Raw genomic sequence first — 6,000 nt, 5'->3', positions numbered from 1 at the left:
AACTAACTCATCTAAAAATAAACCCTACTATAGTTAAATGGATATCAAACTTCCTGACAGATAGAACAGCACAAGTAAAAGTCAATAAAACTATATCTAAATCATTCAATATAACTGCATGAGTACGCCAAAGATCAGTCCTTTCTCCACTACTATATATTATTTTCGTCAGCGACATACCTTTCCCCAATTTAACATACACGCATAATTCACAATACGCAGACGACATCGCTATCTGGAGCACCCCCAGAAACCCAGTAATGGCCATGTCTCGCGTGCAAGAATCACTTAACAACGTCTCAACCTGGAGTAACAAGTGGAAAGTAGTATTAAATCCAATCAAAACACAAGCAATCACCTTCTACAGGAAACTAAAAAAACAAAGAAAAAATCTAGAAAGAGTAAAATTATCACTCGGAAACACGCCCATTAACATGAGCAAAAACATCACATTCCTTGGCATCACCTTCGACACAAAACTAACATGGAAAAAACATGTTAATAACGTTCACTCATCAATTAGAAAACGCATTTCACACTTAATGACTCTAACTAGCAAACACTCAAAATGCTCACCAAAACCCATTATCCAAATATACAAGGCTTACATCCGTCCACTCATAAAGTACGGATGTCAAGTCACATATAATATGTCAAATAACACACTCCAGAAAATCCAAGTTCAACAAAACAAAATACTAAGATCTGCATTCAGTCTACCATCATACACTCCAGTAAATTATATACATCAAATCAGCAACTTATCAACACTAAGAAATAGACTAACAGAAATGTCATACAAATATTATTTAAAAGCAGAACACAGAAACAAACTAACGGCATCACTCTATAAATTAATTAGTGCACCAACCAAATTTATTTCACCATACAACATATTTCAAGAATCACAAATCACTCAACAAAGTACTTAAAGGACAAAACACCTAAATACTATGTATTTTCTTTTTCAGGTCGCGGGCACAGGACAGGTAAAACTTTCGGCGCCTGTCCTGTGAAAGTGGGTTTTTCTCGGGGCGCTCCCGTTTCCCCCCACAGCAAAAACTTAGGCATTGGATCTTTAGATCCCAGCCTAGGCAACTTTATTGCCATGCCCTGAATCGGGTCGTTTGTGTTCACATTTACTATGACAACTGCCTTTCGGGACGGGATCTGGCTGTTTTTCTCCGGTGCTTTGTTCATGAATAATATTAATTATGACCAACTTCACTCCTTCACCCAAAAAAGAGTTAATTAAAAAAAAAAAAGCTGAATTCAATAACCTTCCACGAAAGGGGACGAAGAGGAACCACAACGTTCTTGAACAACCCAGTTGGAGAGAGAATTCTTACGATTTCTCTTTCTCTCTAAACTAAACCCCTGCCACGTTAGTTTGCGTTTTTGCGTTTGGCACTTAAGTCTAACTCCTAAGTCTCATTAGATAAAGTTCTGTCTAAGTTCTGTCCTAGAAAAAATTACTTTCCTTACCGTTCGACTTTTCTTCCTTCGTTTTAGCTCTCCTGCGATAAGTTCGTTTTTTCCGTGCTATATTACAATACTACAGACGTACCTAGAACTACACTCTTCGACTTCCGTGCTGCAATTGGAGTGAGGGCACTTTTCCAGACTGCTACATCGTCAGAAAATTGTGATGCAAAACCTAAATTTAAGTCCGACAGAGGCATATTACCCACATACATGATAAATAATATAGGGCTAACTAACCCCCCTGTGGGACTCCTGCCACGGGTGAAAAGGACCCTGAATGAGCCCCATTCACATCTACTTTACACTTTCTGTTTTCCAGGAAGTTGAATAGCCAGCGAATAATTCCCTGGGGTAAAGCCATTTCCTTTAACCGATGACGTAATCAATTATGCCACACTGTGTCAAATGCTTTCTCAATGTCGAGAAAACAAGCTACAGTGCATTCATTTTTATTGAAGCTATCTGTAATTGATTCTGTTAATCTAATTACGTGGTCTGTAGTTTGTCTATTTTCTAAATTCGTTTTGAATTTCAGGTAATTTTGAATTTACTTCTAAGTATATGGAAGGACGATTACTAATTATCCTTTCTAAAATTTTGCCGATACAACTGGTTAGGCTAATTGGGCGGTTGTTGTTTGGTTTATTCGCTGGCTTTCCTTCTTTCTGGAACATTAATATTATTGCTTCCTTCCAAGAAACAGGAATGTATCCAGCTGATAATGATAGGTTAAAGAAAGCTGTTAGGTGCTCATATAATCTCTGAGTGCCGTGTTTTAGGAGGACAGCTTGGATACCATCTTCTCCAGGAGCTTTGTTTTTTGTGTTTTTGACAGCAGTTTCTACTTCCATTACTGTGATATCTTTTATTAGTTGACGAGTGCTCCAGTCTATTGTTTTCTCTGGTTTTATTATTGTGTTTACTGGGAATATAGGTGTATATACGCTTTTGTTGTGATCAATAAAGTTATTGACTGTATTATAGAAGTATCTGTTCATGTCTAGTTCATAATGTGTTTCGAACGTGTTTTCTAGGTGTTTTTAAATATCTCAGCTTTTTCTATGTTAGTGTACGCTGTTTTTCCATCTAGATCGAGTGGTGGGTATTCTTTGTTTGCTATTTCTTATCTTTGTTTTTTGAATTTCGCGCAAAGCTACACAAGGGCTAGCCGTCCCTAATTTAGCAGTGTAAGACAAGATGGAAGTGGTCATCACCACTTACTGGCAACTCTTGGGCTACTCTTTTATCAACGAATAGTGGGATTTACTATCACATTATAATGCTCCCACGGCTGAAGGGGCGAGCATGTTTGGTTTGACGGCGATTCGAACCCGCGACTCTCGGATTACGATAATTTGATCATATGAAACTTTTAAACAAAATATAACATTGATGACAAAAACAAAAGATACTTTTTATATTTCAATTCAGAGTATGACAATATTTATCGGTTAAAGAAAGCTCTTGTCATAAAACTGTTGTCTCTTCGAATACTATGTGTCGTGTTATCGGTAACTTATTAAATTATGCAAAAACCGACGGTGAATGATCAGTTTTTTGAATTGTAATTTTTTACGCGGGATAAAGTAGTCAATAATATATATCCTATTTCTGAAGAAATAATTTTATAGTTTTAACTTCTTACGATTTAAACATAGAATTATTTATTACGAAAACTCTCCCTATGATTTGGGGGAAATTTATTTGATACCCTCATTTAAAAAAAAAGCAACTAAATACTTTCATTTTCAGTTGTTTGTTATGACGATTATAAAAAAATCCAAACTCTGATTGAAAAGACTGATGCAGATGATACTGTTAACACGGAAAGTTTTGTGAACGTTGACAAGGATGTTTTAACAGAAACTGATGAAACATTTAAAATTTATGAGAGAATCGCAAGAAGGTAACAGTGTGAGAGCTTCAGAAAATGAACAAAATGGAAAAGATAGTGAGGAAATAGAAATTCCTACTTCATCGCAAGTGTTAAGTTATATTAATGCTTTCAAACTGCATGCAAAAATGAAGGGGAAAATGAACTTCATGAAATGGCCGTAGAATTGGTGTTCTCTTTTAACCGCATGAGAAAGCCCATTAAAAAAATTAAACAATTGAAATTGGACACTTCTTCAAATAAATTTGATTAAGATTTTGTGTACTTATGTATATTTCGAATGTCTATATTTGTTCTTATTCTAATAAATATAGCACAAACAGTATAATAACTTTATTCACAAACGTCTTACTTCCCTTGAGTAAAGCAAGAATAACGTTCCGCTCAAAAATTATATATAATTAAGGAAATACATGTTCATTGTTTAAGCCGGAAATTTTACTCGGCTCCGTGTGATTCCGCCTTAGAGAGGTTTTCGTCTATCATTATTGAGTCTTGGTTATACTATCCGCCTATAGAACTTCGGTAATGCAATATAAGCAATGGAAAATAATAGTTTTACTCATGAAATATAGACATTGATAACATTTTGAGACACAGTACGAAGATATCATCATACTGTTGATGTTTCTACCTATACAAACACTTCCTTTACTAATTCTGTTTGCCTTTGTAAATAATGGCCCCAATGGCTCAGTGTATGTTTTCGGTGTTTCAGCACTATAATGTGGATTTTGATACTCATGGTGAGCAAGCACAGATAGTCCATTGTGTAGCTTTGTGCTTAACTACAAACAAATAAATAAACGTAAAATTTATTCCATATAGAAGAGAAGGATATGAAGTTCATAAGGTTACAATACTAGTTTTTACGTTTTGCTTACAAAACAAACTTGTATTTGTAAACAACATTTCAAAATTGTATTAAATTACTGATTCTGAGACTTTGATTCTTACTATCCATCTGCTTGCTTATCATATCAACGTGTCATCTGGTGCCGCTTTGTGTCTCTAACAATGTGCTCTCTGAGTAACACTCGAACTATGATATCACATCTATCAATCGTATTTCTGTTAACAGAACACTTCTATTATGACAGCCTAGCAACTTGACCCCACCAATGGCTCCATTTCGAGGAACTATGACTTCATTTCTTTATCTCCTCCTCTGTTGTCTAGGTTTGAAAACTTCTCGTCTTCTGGTAGTGTATCAAGTAACTACTTATACTTTTGTGAATAAAGCTGAAGACATTTTCACTTTAAAATGATATCATCTATACATTCATATCAATGGTATAATGTTACGTATTTTTACAGTTTCCTGGGAGAGATCATGTATTTCTTGTTACATGCATCTATAATTAAGATGTTTAATTTTACATAACATATAAAGATTTCGGTGAAATATCAAAAACGGATATTCTTGATGACAAGAAACCTTGAAATAAAAGTGTACCGCAGAACGGCTGATATGGTTTTTAACACTTTTATTGATAAACAAAGAACGACGTTTTGACCTTCCTAGGTCATATTCAGGTTAACAAAGAGAGAGTATTCAACCGACCGTTGTTGGGCGCATTTCGTAGGGACGAGAGTATAAAGGTAGGGATTGTAGGGGCGTTGCAGTTGGATGTTAGGTTAGTAATTAGTATAGGTATAAAGGTGTTCCTTTGTACTGGTTTAATTTTGGTTTTAGTTGTTGTAAAAATAGGGTTATGTTGTGTTTATTTGACTTGCAGTGTTCAAAATCATATGAAGGTTTTTTGTTCTTGTTTTTGTTCTTTGAATTTAGTTTTCATTTTTCTGCTTGTTTCTCCAATATATAAATCATGGCAGCTATTGCATTGTATTTTATAAATAATGTTGGTGTTGTGTTTGTCAGTGTAGTTTTTACATAGTATGAACTTTAGTTTTGTACCTGGTTTTTGAATAAATTCGATGTTTACTGAAATGTTGTGTTTTATTGTAAGTTTTTACAATTTTTACAAAAAAAACATTTTTTTGTAAATGTTGATTATTTTTTCGTTGATGTCGGGAACATATGATATGCAGCAATGTAAAGTTATATAATTTGTTGTAACTTGGGATTTATTGCTTGTTTAGGTGTGTGCGTATAATTTTTCCACTGTTTTTGAAAAAAAAATTGTTGATGTTGATTAATTGTTTTATTTGTTGATTTCATCGTTAATTTTATCAGATGAACATAGGTTTTTGGCTGGGTTTATTTGATTTCTTAATATGTTGAGTTTTTGTTTTGTTTGATGTGTTGAGTCTCAGGGAATGTATAATCCAGTATGGGTGATTTTTCTGTGGATTTATGTTTTAAAGGCTTTATGGTTTAGTGGATTAAGGATAGATTTGAATTTAAAAGAGTTCTTGAAAAAGGAGCCGGCTGATGTTATATATTTAGAAAATTCCCATGCTATATATTCCCCTATGTTATAGTTAAATCATTCAAAGGTCAACATCATGGGTCGTAGTGGACAATCAGGTATGTGAGGTTTGGAGTGGTTTTTAGTTGTGGTGTGCGTGAGTCGGTCTTTTGTAGGTGAAAATAAAGGTTTTCTGAGATTGTGTTGGTTTTTTCATTTGTAATAGTATTTTGTTTAATTAGTTTTCAT

Source organism: Tachypleus tridentatus, chromosome 8, assembly GCF_004210375.1.
Source record: "Tachypleus tridentatus isolate NWPU-2018 chromosome 8, ASM421037v1, whole genome shotgun sequence".
Taxonomy (NCBI): Eukaryota; Metazoa; Arthropoda; class Merostomata; order Xiphosura; family Limulidae; genus Tachypleus; species Tachypleus tridentatus.
The sequence above is the reverse complement of the archived record's forward strand: the minus strand, read 5'-3'. Positions refer to the sequence as shown.